Source organism: Microtus oregoni, unplaced genomic scaffold, assembly GCF_018167655.1.
Source record: "Microtus oregoni isolate MIOR12 unplaced genomic scaffold, Mior012 000058F_ref0000040, whole genome shotgun sequence".
NCBI lineage: Eukaryota > Metazoa > Chordata > Mammalia > Rodentia > Cricetidae > Microtus > Microtus oregoni.
In genome coordinates, this window is record NW_024543834.1 from 6,457,768 (window position 1) to 6,474,776 (window position 17,009).

The window sequence follows — 17,009 nt, forward strand, 5'->3', positions numbered from 1 at the left end:
GTTCATACCTTTTAACCTAAAGAAATCGCCTTTTGCTATGACACCAAGATGTAAATTTGTTCCAGTTCTGCTGCTCTATCAAAAAAATCAAGTCTGGGAAAAAACAAAAACAAAAACAAAAAAAAAAACCTAACAGTCTCCAGAGCCTATTTTAACCCCACCCAGTTTCAAGCATATTTTATAGGTCATTCCTGCTGTCCAAGCCAAGCCCAACTTACAAAGCACTCTCCAGACAATGCTAAACACTAGCACCAGCTTCTGGGCCTTCTCTATTGGTACCAACTCTCCTGGATCAAGGACACCTACCAACTAAAATCTGTTTTTATCTGCTATTGTGTCCAAGTTATAAACCTGAGCATTACCTTATCATCAAAGGAAGTCAGGACAGGAACTCAAACAGGGTAGGACCCTCGAGGCAGGAGCTGATAGAGAGGCCATTGAGGCGTGCTGTTTACTGGCTTGCTTCCCAGGGCTTGCTCAGCATACTTTCTGTTAGTAAAAATCTTAAGACGAGCAACTCCTCTGACAAAAGAACTCTAATCAGACCAGATAAGCCAAATTAAATGCCTGTGTTTAATAGCGGTACACTCCCAGGTGGCTGGGAGAGCATGGCGAGGCAAAGATAGAGCACAGACACAAACCCCAAAACACATGTTCCTTGTTCAGGTGCAACTCGAAATACCCTGTGGTAGTGGTCAGCGCTTGGCAGGCTGGGAGTTGGAGTCCAAGCATGAAGCGCTTGGCAGGCTGGGAGTTGGAGTCCAAGTGCAAAGTGCTTGACAGGCTGAGAGTGACACTTCCAACTCAATATTACACTGTATTATAGAACTCAGGACCACCAGTCCAGGGACGGCACCACCCACAATGGACTGGATCCTTCCCCATCAATAACTAATTAAGGCAATGCCCCATATGGAGGCATTTTCTCAATGGAGGTTCCCTCCTCACTATCTGGTGTCAAACTGACATAAAACTATGTAGCACCTGCACCATTTTCTTCACAAGTATTTTCTAGAATCAGGTAAGGAACTTGTAGCTGGTCTGCACTCAGATGGACACATGAATAAAGAGAATAAAGAGCTGGATATTTGAAAGAATCATAATCTGAGGGAAGAACAGCTGGAAAAAATTGTAAAACATACACAGAAGTCCATTATCTTCCAGATTTCCTGTCTTACGGAGTCTAGAATCATCAGCCAACTGGCATGAGCTCACAGAACTTGTAGATTTAATAAAATTTAATACTTCTGTTTCATGATTTTCTAAATCTACTTGAATTCTAAATGCAATGGGTGTTGTAACTACAGACATGATAATTTTTAAAAAAATATGTTATCACTATAAAAAATGATATGAACTCCATAGCAGCATTGTTTGTCATAGCCAGAACCTGGAAACAACCTAAATGCCCCTCAACTGAAGAACTGATAAGGAAAATGTGGTACATTTACACAATGGAGTACTACACAGTGGAAAAAAATGACATCTTGAAATTTGCACGAAAATGGATGGATTTAGAAAACATCATATTGAGTGAGGTAACCCATACCCAGAAAGACAAATGTCATACATACTCACCCATAAGTGGCTTTTCGACATAAATCAAAGTAAAACCAGTCTACAATTCACAATTCCAGAGAACCTAAACATACAAAAAAATGACCCTAAGAGAGACATACATGGATCTAATCTACATGGGAATTAGAAAAAGATAAGATCTCTTGAGTAAATTGGGAGCATGGGAACTATGGGAGAGGGTAGAAGAGGAGGGGAGAGGAAGGGAAGGAAGCAGAGAAAAATGTATAGCTCAATAAGAACAATAAAAAACAATAATATGAACTCCATAAACCAGGCAAAGGGGAAAGCTGAGAAAAATGCATTCTGTTTGTAGATTAGAGAGAATCTAGGTATTTTCCTGAACTTTCTACAGTTGCTTGTGCAACACTAGGATGTGAAAAAAAATATTTTTCATAATTTTTTTAACTAGGGGCTCACTTCTTCTGAGTTCACATATAATGTCCTTTTTTTATACCTTTACACTGGCCTGAGCATTTCTTACTAAAACCCAAGTTTCATGAAATAGAAAGCAGAACACAGCAGCACTCAATTTTAAGAACAAGGAGTAAAAAAAACATAATAATAAAATACAATATTTATTTTACCAAAATTTATTTTACCAGGACTAGGTTTATTAATCAGGTACTAAATGAAGATTTAAAGCAAGGTTCAAGATTAATAAGCCAGAAGTTAAGCCTGTCCTCACAGAGCTTATTATTTAGGGAAAAAGAGCCAATAATGACATGATGATTGGACTCAAGAGAAATCTTGACATTCTTAGGAGTCAGTCCTATTAGGGTAAAAATGTGACCACACATCTGAGCTCCTCAGGTCAACTAAAAGGAATCTGGACTGCTCTTCACTCTCAAGAGGGAGGGGGAATGGAGTGTGGGGGAGGGGGAGAGGGGTAGGGAATTGGGGGGAAGGGGTGATGTGTGCGAGGAGGGGGAGGGAAATGGGAAACGGGGAGGAGGCAGAAATTTGTTTTTGCAACAACTAAAAAAAATAAAAAATAAAAAAAATAAAAAAAAGTTGGGAATTTTTTACAAACAGAAATAAATAATGATTTGTAAGAATTTATGTTTATATTACCAACCCAATAGCATTTCACCATTTTCTATCTATAAACTTTGACTATTAACTATGTGTCTAAGATAGTATTTTTAATTTATCTGTCATATTAGCCTCATTAGGACCTGTGCATAGTTGCCCATGATAACTTTGTTAAATAACAGATATCTGATAAGAAAACAAAAAGAGACACTCAGAAAAGATGGAAATAGAAATTCTTTGAAAATTTCTAAAAGTGATTAGCACCCTGAAGTCTGTCAGTTGTAGACCCAGATGTGTATACACAGCTAAACTTTTCAGAGTGTTTTGTATCGCCAGCTCCTTGGGACTCCAGTATATGATACATGAGAAGTTGGATATCACTGTAGGATGGTAATAGAGAAATGATTTTCTTAAAGTCTCCTACTGAACAGGAAATTATTTTGCACAGCAAGATGAGTTGACCTTGATATCTGCAGTCTTTCCTGGGATGCATAAATAATATAGGGAGAGGACAAACATGAGAACCATCTCCTGTTGGTACTTCATTAAAATGAGTCCTGGGGAGGCTGGGAATTTTTGATTAGCAATATTATCTTCTTGGAAACTCTTTTCTTTAAAAATAAGAATTATTTATTTTTATTTTTATGTGTTCAAGTGTGTTTTGCCTGCAAATATGTAAGCACACCGTGTGGGTACATTACCCATGGAGGTTGAAAGATGGTGTTGGATCTCCTGAAGCTGGATTTACATGTGACTGTGAGTCACCATCTGGGTGCTGCGGACTGAACCTGGTCCTCTACAAGAGCAGCCAGTGCTCTTAACCATTGAACCTGTGTTTTCTCAAACTGTAGAACCATGGGGACCTGAGTTTAAAGAATCCAATGTCATGTTAGACCAGTCTTTACAGACTGTGTATTTATAATGAAGGAATGGTAGCAAGCCAATGAAGGGAGGAAGGAAGCTTCCAGAAAGTCAGATACCAACAAGGACTTAGGAAAATACACAGAAATCTATTCTGCTGTCAAGAGAATTGCTTGAGATTTTCTAATTATATTAATTTATATATAATATTTACTCATAGTTTTAAAGTTTAGTATACCCTAGATACCATGATTAGTGATTTTATTCCTTCTTCATCATAACCTCAGAATCCAATGGGTTCAACTTCTTACCTATTCTACCAATGACAATTTGACCCTTTGAGATAATCTCAAGCTACACACACACACACACACACACACACACACACACACTTACTCAGGATGGCCTAGTGCCCACTATCCTTTTCCCTCAGGCTCACAAGTTCTGTGATTAAGGCCTTTACCATAATTCTTAGCTTCTAGATATTTCTCAGTGGTATGGATCTCCTTTTCAATTTGTTACTTTTTTCACATTTAAACAAAATGATTACTTCCTTGGTAAATCCATCCTCTATTTGAGGGTTTTTCTTTTCTTTCTTTCTTTTTTTAGAAGTACAAATGAAATATCAATTCTTCTCTTCTTAAAGTGAAGAGATGTGGTATTCACTCAAATAAATGTTTTGCAATAGGATTTATGTTTGCACGGGTGAATAAAAACTTGAAATAACCTTGGAAGGGAGTGAAGGTCGTACCCTTTCCTTTGTAATCATCAAAGATCTTGTGACTTGGCTGCACAGAACAGCCAGCAAAGAAAGCTCAGAAGCAGGAGCTATAATGTTTGATGAGGGGAAATCAATGACTCCTGAACTTGTTTCTTTGTTTTTACAGTTTCCACAGACGTGTAAGGCAGTTGTACTCATCAATCAATCCAGACAAGAGCATCTGCTCTCATTGTGCAGTCACTGAGATCCAGGAAGCCATGGGAAAGTTACCTAGGAGTGCAGGTATTGACTGTGACATTACAACAGTGGTAAGCATCACAGCAGGCATGAGAGGGGGAAGGGGAGATCTGCAGAGTCACCAAATAGCAATCAAAGGGGAAGGAAAATGGTGCAATTCTAGTTCTTTTCTGCATCATTATCATCATCATCATGTGTATATGTGTACATGTAAACAAGCATGTGTGTACATACATGTAGGCAGGTTTACCCATACCATGTCACATCAGTTAAGGCGGTCATAAGGTATTTGGGAGTCAGTTCTGTCCTTCCTTAATTAGTTCCAAAGGTTGAAACTCTATATATGACCAGGCTTGTGCTCTTACCGGACTGAGCCATCTTCCTGACCCTGCTACAGAAAGTCTAAGTGGTTATTTTGGCCATATTCCTGACTAGGAACAGAAAAGAAAATAGACATGAGCATCTGTTTGTTTCCTGTTTAAACCTGAGACCCTTGGTGGTATTCTTCCTCTGATGGCTTCCCGTCTTGCCCCACCCCTGATATGTGTATCAGGAAGGGTAGTCTTGTTTGTTTATTCACTCTTCTAACCAGGAGGAGCTGGACCCACCTGGAGGAGTTGTTGGATGTCTGAAGAGAAAATGTTTTGCACAATCTGAAGAGGGTTGAGGTAAGCGAACAAGAATTCCTGGAATGGCTGAACACCTGGATTTACACATCACAGCACAGAGACTGTTGATCTTATGTTTTTTTTTTTTTTTTTTTTTTTTTTTTTTTTTTGGTTTTTCGAGACAGGGTTTCTCTGTGACTTTGGAGCCTGTCCTGGAACTAGCTCTGTAGACCAGGCTGGTCTCGAACTCACAGAGATCCGCCTGCCTCTGCCTCCCGAGTACTGGGATTAAAGGCGTGCGCCACCATCGCCCGGCTGATCTTATGTATTTAAAAACCCAATTCCCTGCTTTGCTGGAATCCTCATCTACTTCCAAGACTCTGTGTGCACACACCTCTATTTGATACAAATGCTGCCCTGAAGATATTAGTGGGTCCTGACATTTAATTAGGAATCCCAGTGCTGCAGGGGACTCTAGAGTCAGGAGCACCTGCAAAGAGGAACTAGAAAAGAATGGATACAAACTGCTCCACGCTGAGGGCAGAGATAAACTTATGACTAATGGGAAATCATTTAGTTTCTGTTTTGTTTAAACTTGAGACATTAGCACATTTCCAATGCTTCTGTCTTTGTGATTAAATTGACTACAAATTATGATTTTTAATGGGAAATGTGATGAAGCATTCAACTAGCGCCCAGTTACTCAGCTCAAATACCCTTTTCCATTATTTCCTTGTTATTTTAATAGGCCAGACTTTAGAAAGAAGAAAACTATTCTTAAACAAATTCTTGTCCAGGAAAGTTTGCTAAAAATCGAAACAAAATGAAAAATCACCATTAGGTCTCATGGCCCTTAATGTTTCCACTGGGTACATTTATACTTATTCTGAAGGTGATAATGATCACATATCATAGCTTATTGGCTTTCAACACAACTACCTTTGTTACTTTTTTATTTCTCCTTCTCCACTGTGCTATGAGGATCCCATCTCCTAATAGGCAGCCTCTCTCCTGAGAACATGCTGGTCTGTTTTCTTTACCTTTTAGTCACTCTAAGTTACTAGGGGCATCTTATTCTCATCTGCGTTCTTGAACTCTTCGAAGCTGTGATTTCTTGCACAAGATTGGGCCTATCAACATTCCAAAATCATGGGAGGAGAGGGAGGCTCATGGAATGGTAATGTCTGTCCTACAGGCTATCCATATCATTTGAATGGCTCCTTGGAACATGATCACTATATTTGTTTACAGAGGGCTATATCATCCATCTAAAGGTAATTTCTCTGTTTCTGTTTAGCCCCCGTGTTGGTTTGAAAGTGAGCATATTGTTGGAATGTTGGTGCTAGGTTAGTTTTGCCACCTGTCATTCATCTTCCAGAAATATGGGTGGCTTAGCTGATGGTGGTAGGTTGAACTTAAAAGACAGGCAATTAGCACCTTTCATTCTCATTTGGACACCCACTATATGTCAGACAAGACAGGAAAGAACCTTAATTAACATCATCATATAATTAAGTCACAATCTATAGTGCTGTCTCTGTGATGCAGAGAAGAGCCCTGATTAGATAGGCAAAGTATTTGCACGTTCCACAACCGGCAGTTTCAAGCTGACTGGTCTACCCTCTATTTTGAAAGACTTATTCTTATTGTTTTTAAGTGTGTGTGTGTTCTCATGCACATGAGCACATAATCAAAGGTGCCTACAGAGGTAGGACACCTGATCCTCTGGATCTGGAGTTACAAAAAGTTATAAGCCACCCAACATGGGTGCCAAGAACCAAACATATGTCCTCTAGAAGAGCAGTACATGTTCTTAGTCACCCACTGATAGAGCTCCCATTCCCTGTTAATCTACACTTAAGGAAAGACTCGGTGCACCTTCAAGTTAGACTAGATGTTTCTAGGAGACTGGAATTTTGGCTAAAGAAACTTTTGTTTTCTTGTTCCTAAAGGTGATTAGCCATCACTTTAGTTTGGAGCATCACTTGGCACCCACCCAATGTACCTGATTTACACCCACAAGCTCTCTTTTTCATCTAGTTGCTCTTTCTGCAGTGGGATGGGATTACTTAAGCTTTGGTAAATTCCCATGACTTATTTTTGATGTACAAACTTGTCCTCACATTACCCTAAGTACTGTTTGCCCTAGAATATTTTTTCATCAAGAAAGTTGATCATTAATCTTTCCTTTATGCACAAAGGAGAGGAGCGCCTGGCCCTGTTGCTGATTGTCCTGCTCGCCTCTTGGCTTCCTCTTGCATCTTTTTTCCTTCCACTGTGTGGTGATACATAATGCATAATGCAGGGATTTGCCTGTGCATTATTCAGAGGTGTGGATTCTTCGGACTATTCAAGATAAATTTTTGACTCAAGAAGCAAGCCTGGAGCCTGGCATTCACACTAAAATCATCCACAAATGTCTGCCCCTCAGAACTCTTATGGTTAAGATGATTGTACATGAAGTAGAATTAATCCACCAAAAAGCCCTATGCTATATTACATTTACATCATCTCAGGTACCATATAGAATCAGATTATATAAACATAATACATGAATTAACTCTAACTTAAGTATTTGCTTTCATTGAGCTAGATTAAACCTTTTCAGCGTTTGGTACTTAAAGAGCTCATAATTTCACTCTATTCAAAAGGAAAATTTATAAACAATATTTCACTATGAAATATCACTCCCAAGGAGGATATGCAAGCATCTATGCAAGTACTTTGAGTTAATTGCAAAACAGTTGTAGAGATAAAGGTTTGAGGGGCAAGAGTGGAGCCACTGGGTAGACCCATGAAGGAAACTACTATCACATTGGGTCTTATAGAATTAACAAGGTAGTCAGGGCAGAAAAAATGGCAACCCTGAAAGGGGGCTTGAGACACAGACAGGAAACACAGAACTCCAGATGCCTTTCTAAAGCAGTAATTAGCCCAGTGGGTCTAGGGACTGAGAATTTAGGGGAAATAACCCATGTGAGGGAAAGAGATCTTTAAGGACAGATTTAGTTGGGACTTAATTATATAAGAACAAAAAATGAATTGATTAAGACTCCTAGAGCGTAAATGATGGTTAGGCACAGGTACATTCAATGTATTCATATAATCACGTTTGATTAGCACAACAGTCTGATGCGACAGGTACTGCCTCATTCTTGTCATACTGATGAGCAATTAAATCACTTGTCAAGGATTCCCATGGCTACCAACATTCCAAGGAGAACAAGTATCCAGCGCTTATGATTATTCTCAAAGCCCCAGGCTCAGAAAGGATGTGCAGGTTTCTAGAATGGGCTCAGCTTAGAGCACCTTACAGAGATGGTCAACTAATGACTGGGGAATGTGTAACCTTACTAAAGGAAGAGAGGCCACGGTGTGTTGTCACAGCAATAGCTCTGTCCTCTTTCTTGTGGGATACCCGCAAAAGCACTGGGTCCCAGAGTAGTCACAGCAAAGCAAAATGACGTATGAGAGAAGGGGGAAAGTCCTTTCTGTTATAGAAATTAGGAAGCTTCATGACCAGAGCACAGCTATACTGAAGTCATTTCTGATTTATCACTGGATGCCTCTAAAGCCCCAAGTGTTTAGCACACAATATATGTTCAGTACTCGCTGATGACAGCTGGAGTCTTGGAAAAACCCAACCAGCTCCATGACATCATCCACTTTATGGACCTGGGCCAGCATTCATGTCCATAGTCCTTCGATGTGAAAGTTCTTTCACTTTCCTACCTAGGACAGAACAGGATGCATTCTGTCCAGTCCACAGCCCTGGGAATTTATTAAGAACTACAGACTACTACCTTCCTCCCACCTTCATCCACATCTGTTTAGTCACTGGGAAGCCTCTATATCACTATAGGACTCCTTATCCTTGACTTATGTGTGGGACCACTGTTCATTTCAACATCAAATGTCCTTGTACATTTTCTCACATACTCCCTGGAGTTAGAACAAATCTCAGCTTTAGAAAAATTCTGTTCTGTTCTCACCAATGAAGAAAGGAATGAGCTCGGAGACATGGACTGTCCTACTTCCCACTGTAACTAACAAGTGTCCTTGTTTTATAATAATCATCTCTGACATCCTGGAGTCATCTGACTTTATTTGGGGCTATCTCAGAAAAGATTGCCCCAAAGTAAAAACACTTCAGACTAGCTAAAAATCTCTCAAACCTACTTTTGGTTTTTATACATTTGTTTGCTTTTTCGATCCTATCCTAATGTTTTGTTTTGTTTTGTTTTTCCTAGCCACAACTACTTCTTTTGTGTTTCTTGCCTTTGGTCTGAGCTACTCTGACTTTTTCAGTGTCCTGAGGTGTGAGACTGGGTTATTATTTAGGGACTTGTTTCTAGCATAGACATTTATAGCTACAGATTTCTCTCTGAGGAATCTAATAACTGAATCTCATTTGTTTTGGTTTGTTGAGGTTGGGGTTTTATGCATATCAAAATATTACTAATTTTCCTGTGACTTCTTTAATTATTTGAAGTCTGTGTGCTTAATATTCATTCCTGTAAGATTTTTCAAATCTTCTTGCCATTTAGGTGCATATGGGTACACATACGCATGCATGCCCATGGGTGCTAGCATGTGGGGGCTAGATGACAATGTTGGCTGTCATTCTTCAGGTGCCATCTATCCTGTTTGTGAAGATCAGGTTTCTCACTAGCCTGGGACTCACTGATTAGGCTAAAATGGCTAGCCAAGGAGTCTCAAGGGTCCATCTATTTCTACCTTGCCAGCGCTAGGATTACAAGTGAATACTAATAGCTACCTCAACTAGATTTTCAAAATGAATTCTGGGGATTGACCCCAGGGCCTCATGCTTACATGTTAAACACTTTACCGAATACTTGGGTCCCCAAGCTCCTTTATTGTGTTGTTGATTTCTAATCCTATTCTATTGTAATCATAATATATTATCTATAATCAAATCACTTTGTGATCAAAGATATTGTTTGTTTTGAGTATTTATTCCCTACAGAAAATTGTATAAGCTGCTTATTTGGGTGAGTAATTCTGTAGCTGTTGAGTGGAGTTCTAGTTGGTGTATGTTTTCCAAGCCTTCTATTTTTTTTTTTTGCTCAGTTCTATCAGTATTGATCTCTTCGACTCTTTATTGATCTACAATTAACCTGACATAGAAAGAATATAATTCAATAGTTCTTAGTGTAATCTTTGCTAAGTTGTGGAACCATCACTACCACTTTATTTCACAATTTTTCAAAATCTCCAGTAGAATCTCCATAGCCACTCATCACACTTGTCACATACTATCTCTTCATAAAGCACCCTTTTGCAGTAGAGGCCAAATAGACAGACATTCAGGGTGATGTCTAAGAGATGAGAGGTAGACCATCATCAATGAGCTGGATTATCATCCTTCAGTTCTAGGCTCGTTCTTTTTTAAATCCTTAAGATGTTGACAAGCCAAGAATAACACATGGGCTATAACTTAGAACTCAGAAGTTCATTTGAATGGGAAACGGAAGACCTGGGCACAGATTAAAAGCTACCATCGGACACTCATGTAGAGCAGGTACCCCCTCTTGTCATTTTCTATCAAGTAGAAGGGATTAATAATGATTCCTAATTGAAAAGCAGAGAAGACAAAGTATTAGTATTGGTAAGGAAAAGTATATAAAGGTTTTATTGTCTCTACTACTCGACCCTACAAAGAGCTTTAAATATACCAAAAAAAAAGGAGATAATATTAATAGGGGTGAAACTCTGCAGCCAATTTTTATCATAAACCTTTCAAGAGGTCTCAATATCAGTTTAAGTGACATTTCTTTAGAGGTGTGAGAACTTTCAGCCCCTCCCTTCACTCTCACAGTCTCTAGCCTGTCGACCATCAATCATATCTCTCTGGCAAAATATTGCTGTCAGGATTGTAGTACATGAGCGACTGGCTCACAAGAAAGCAATCTCTGCTGCCATGGCAACTTCTCTCAAGCTGGTTCAGCACTCCTATTCTTCTGGTAGCTACAGGGTTAAACACTGCTCAAAATCCATGAAATGACACTTTAGGGAACAAAACCTCTGGGACTGACCTGACCACAAATGATAGTAACTCGGACGTCATTTTCTAGGTCCAGCCGTTCTTCAGTATTGGAATAGCTAAATTCTTAATTATATGACTATAAAACAACCAAGGCTGGAAAATGTCCTAACTGGTTACTCTTTTTTTTTTTTTTTTTTTTTTTTTTTTTTTTGTCTAACATGCCAAAACAACAGTGTGTTTTCTAAAAGAAGAAAATGAGTACCTTGTTCAAGACCACTTGCTTAATTAGGCAGGTTTAAACCTCTTAAGAGAGGGAGTACTGGTTCTAATCGGCTGCAAATGCAACTCTCCTGGAGTATATTTAAAATTTCTGATGTTCAAACAGACTCCATAGTATTGTTACATCAGCATCTCTCGGAGGCAGGACTAGAAATCAGCACATTTTTAAAGTTCCCAATGAGAGTCCAGAGTGCAACCAAAACAACATCAATGATTTAGATGAATGCTTCCCAAACTATAATGTTTGAGTGTGAGAAAAGTCTCAGTTTCTCTTTTGCTAAAAGACTCTAGGGGCTGCCAATGCTATTGGCCCATGAGCCATAACTCAAACACCAAGGTTGTGAGCAGCATCAATCAATCATCAAGTGTTTTTGTTTGTTCCAATTTACCAGGGAGCTTATAGAATGCTTGGTGGTTGTTCAGTGAGCTATCACTCAAATCAGGCTTCTTGAGAATGGGGCTCATGTAGCTGTATTTTTTAAAGTTCATTAGGTGAATCCGGTGGGATGTACACTTGTGAGACAGTAACCGAGAATATCAGCTCTTTTTAGTCTGCATGCTCATGTATACATGGTTGGGGAGCATGCATGTGTTCACATGTGTGTAGGCACATATTTGTACATGAATTTGTGCATGTAGAAGCCAGATTGACTGTTCTTCTTTACACATGTTCCATCTTACATATTGAGGCAATGTCTCTTGCTTTAATGTAGATCTTGCCAGTTCAGTTAGCCTAGTTAGCCTGTACAGGGATGCCCCTTCCACCTCCTGGGAGCTGTGATGACAGGTTGGCCACAGTGCTCACCGGGCATTTATTTGGGTGCTTGGGATCCCAATTCAGATCTTCCAGCTTGCATGAAAAGTGCTCTCCCCAATAAACCACCTCCTTCAGCCTTGAGATTTGGTATTTTCAGATTTGCTCTCATCCAGTGGTCAGAAAGAAATGATTTGAAGAGGTTATAATTCATATAACAAGGTTGGTTCAACAGTCAAGTCATACCTAATATAAAAAGATTACGTGACCACCCATCAAGTCTTAGGAGAAGGCAAATTTGTGTGAATGAGGGAATTTATCATCTCTAGCTTACATTTGGGAGAGACATTGTAAAAAAAAGGCAGTAGACTTAATTTTTTGTCTTATGTATTTTTCCACTGCTATGATAAAGCATCATGACCAAGGCAACTTTAAAAAAATTAATGTGGGGTTCACAGTTCCATCAGGTAGTATAGTCTTTGACCATGATGTTGGGGAGCATGGTAGCAGGCAGGCATGACCCTCAACAGAAACTGAGAGCTTGCCTCTAATCCACACATGAGGCAGAGGGAGAGATAGAAACAGAGATAGAGACAGAGAGACACACAGAGACAAGAGCACTAACTAAAAATGACACAGACTTTTTAAGCCTCCAAGACAGCTCTCAATGACACACCTACTCCAAGAGAGCCACACCTCCTAATGCTTCCCAACTAGGAACAAAGCATTCAAATATATGAGCCTGTTGGGACCATTTTCATCCCAACCACCATATCTGTGTAATTTCAACAGCCAAGCCAGTCTTTAGATTAGTGAATAAAATTGCAAAAAAAAAAGATTGAAGCACAGCATATGAAAATTCTCTCTAAGCTAGTTGTCAAAAGTTGACTATTGCAGTCACCCCTTTCCATATATCATAAAGGGTTGGCAAGAAGGGACTCTTGATTTCTTCCCTACCTCTAGCCAACACCTTGTTTACAGTCAAGTTTGTAATTTCTACCTTGATAATATCTATCAATTGCACTCTCTCTTACAAAACTATCACCATTTCGTGCATTGAGTAGAGAAATAATCTTCCAACTAGAATATTCTCCCTACTGAAAAAGCCTATGCAGTGAGAATGGCCTCCTAAGCAGAATATTCTTCCAGACTGAATAATCTCCCTAATAGAAATAGTATCCCAGTTTGAGTAACTGAGGGTTGTTTTTTTCCATTATTGTACCCCTATAACTTCTTATAGATTGAACATTTTGCAATCTTAAATCATACTAGTTTTTTTTCTGAATTTTCACAATTTTCTCTGCCAATCTTCCATTGCAGTTAAATAAATCTCCGACCATGATAAACAAGCCTTACCAAGCAGACCTCTCAATAATCTCCATCTCTTTTTACTACCCTCTTAGGCCAGTCCTCACCAGTCTCTCAAACCACAGGGTCCCTTGTTGAGCCTTGAGTGTGCCAAGACAACCTACCTTAAGGCCTTCCTCTCACCAATCCCTCTGTCTGAAAAGTCAAAATGACATGGTCAGTTCCTTTGTTCATGCCATTCTCAGTTCAAATCCCTCAGAGGATTCTTTGCTTCCTCTTCTGCAATACTCACTCTCCTCTTCAATTTTCCTTGAGTCATTCTGCCTAATTCTATCCTAGCTTTAAATAACTCTTAAGAGATGTGATTTATTTTTCAACGCATGTGTAGATGAGATTACCATGTTGCAGATGAGATTTTGCTCTTTTAGGATACAGAGACTGAGGTCAAAGCCTGTTGGAAGTCACATACTGGCCAACAAAGTTCAAGTCAACATATTAACTTATCTGTGTGTTTTGTGTTGCCTATCTTCCTACACTAGGCTTTCAAACCAACAGAGATTTTTTGTAACATTTGTTTCTCATTATAAATAAAGTCTAGAAGAATATCAACAACATAATCATAATTCAGTAAATATTAAAAAAATCTAATAAATGAATGTAAACTTTAAAACATTAAAAAACCTGAGATCTATTCATTCTGTCCTTCAGAAGATTCCAAAATCCTTCTTTTAACCTCATTCCATGTGCTTCTGAGGCCCTCCCTCTCAAAGAACCCTGGGCCACCATAACTCTGAACAGCAGTCCTCGGGTACTTAGAAACTATGGACAAAGGCAAATTCTGAAGTTTGCTGGGTGATTTCGAGAGGCTGAAATTCCTGGGTGATTCCTAAGCACGGTAAACTGTGAGGGTAACATAACAGCCCCCGCCCCATTTCTTAGAGACAGCAAAAGGAGGCCAAAAGCACATGTGAGGAGCCCGAGAACAGGACCAGTTCTTCTAACCTCTCTCGGCATGATGCTTCACAGGTGCTGCGGATGCATTCTCAGAGGACCATAATGAGCTTTGCAGCCTGAGAACCGACCCCAGTCGTGAATATTCACTAAATAACAGCCTCAGATACCTCTAAAATTTGCTGGACATGTGCCTACCACCCTTGCATCTTACTCTGTCTGGTACCCACCACTGTATAACTTCTGGGTGATTAGATTCTCTATGAGGGCATTTACTGGTGTCCATCCGGGCCCTTGATTTTCTACACTAATTACATCTCACTGTGTCATCAGTCACCAGGCAATGTTTGTCTGAAATTTTTCTGTGGAGAGGGTTGTTTCCTGTCCACCCTATTAGAGGCTGAAGATGTCCTCAGGCAGCCTAGAATTCTACTTCCTGTCTCTGTGTGGCTGGCTACTGCAGCTGAGCTTCACTGCTCTACCAGCAGAGTCTGGCAAGCATGTGCCTGTTGTTTTCCTTGAAGGCCAACTCTGCAATGCAGTAGATGTTTCCCTGTTGCCTGAGGTTTACCAGCTGCTACACTGTGGCAGTCTCACCCAGCTCCCAGTCCATCCTCTGAAGAAAAACCAATGCTGAGGTGGTTCCCTTCCTGAAGGATTATAACATACCTTCAGTGGATCTAATTTCTTTGACTTAACAAGAAACAGAAAAAAGGGCATTTCAAAAAAAAAAAAGCTCCATTTTACCTTTTGTATTCAAGTATGTGGATTTGGAATCCTGGCTTGGGCTGTACCTGAAAATGTTTGCACCCCTGTGTGGATTGGCCTTGGTTCCTTCTATGTTATATCAAATTTCAAAGGACTGAAAGGATACAAAGAATCTAAAGTAATAAAAGTAACAATCTCTTACATTTTTATTCACACAGAGTAAAATTTATTTCTTTCTCAAGAAAAAAAGGCATTTGAAAAATATCATTTACTCTTTCCTTCATTGTTTTGGGAAGAACAACAAGTTTGGAAACACACAGATTTGAGGTTGAACTATATAGCTCTGCAGATTACTAAATCCATGGTCGTCCCTTAATCTTTCTGAGCCAAGGATTCTATATTGTTGCATAAGACTATTCTACCACAAAGGGAAACTTCAGAACTTGCCTTAAAGCCCCTGGCATGTGGCAGACATTTATGGACATAGCATCGCTACAGTCAACATCATCATATCATCTGCCATATACATGTATGATGAACGACCAGCCAGCAGTAACTACTAAATTTCTTAAGTATGGTTCTAGAGCTCCTGGAATGTGACAGACATTGATGGACATAACATAGCTATCTATACTCATTACCGCCAGAAGCCCTTGCTAGTAGTAATAGGAGCACTGTACATACACGTATCATCTGCCATATGCACGTACAAGATGAACGATCACTCAATAGTAATTCCTAAATTTCGTAAGCATGGCTCTGCTCCACCAATTATCTACTGGCTCTAAAGGCCATGCAGCTACTTCAATGTTAGTGTTAAGTGTTGACTTGACAGACTGTAGAATTACCCAGGAGATAGGTATCTAGCTATGCCTGTGGGAAATGGTGGTAGTCTGAATGTAATTGTCCCTGTCAGCTAATAGGCAGTGGCACTACTAAGGAGATGCAGCATTGCTGGAGTAGGTGTGGCCTTGTTGTAGAAAGTGTGTCACTGTAGAGGTGGGCGTTGAGGTCTCATACATGCTCAAGCCATACCTAGTGTCTCAGACCACTTATTGTAGCCTGCAGGTCAATATGTACTTTACAGGTCAAGATGTTTCTTCTCTAGCATCATGTCTGTCTGCAGGCCACCATGTCACACCATGATAATGGACTAAACCTTACTAGAATGTAAGCCACCACAATTCAATATCTTTCCTTTATAAGAGTTGCCGTGGTTATGGTGCTTCTTCACAGCAATTGAAACCCTAACTAGGACAGGAATTATCGAGGAGGAAGACCCATTCACTGTGGTGTTCTCCTTCTCTCCGTCTGGGATTCTGGACCTTATAAATGGGAACGGGAACTGACCAGAAGCACACATTCATCTACCCCTGCATCCTTGACTATGGATGCAGCATGACCCTTGAACTGTGAACTAGAATTAATTCTGACTCCCTTAAGATGGCTTTGTCAGAGTATGTCGTTTCAACAGCAGGGGTAAAACTAAGACCATTACTGACAACAATGATCTCCACAGGGCAGGATAGGCTGAGATGGCCTCCTGTGAGCTAACATGCTTCCAGGCCCCAGTATGAGGCGAGCATTGCTAGGATTATGTCTGCGAGCTGAAGCTGTGATGTGGATAAAAATCTCAGCATAGCTATCTGCAGACACAAATAGGACCCACGTTCTGACTCAAAAACATGCCAACCATTAAAATTCTGAGCATAACAAAATTGGAAACTATTTGGTTCAAGTGTGCCTCCCATCAGCCTTCTGGGAAGAAAATCTTAATCAAAATAATTTTACAGTAAAGTGGTTAAATATGACGCAAAGGGCCTCCAATATCTTTCCCCCTTTTATAGATGTAATGCGCTATCAATTTGTTGGCAACACATACAAGATTAAATGCTTTCTAAAGTGTCCTGAAATTGCATAGTTCTTTCATGACTGCACTTTATCTGTGCTTTCATCTTATCAAGT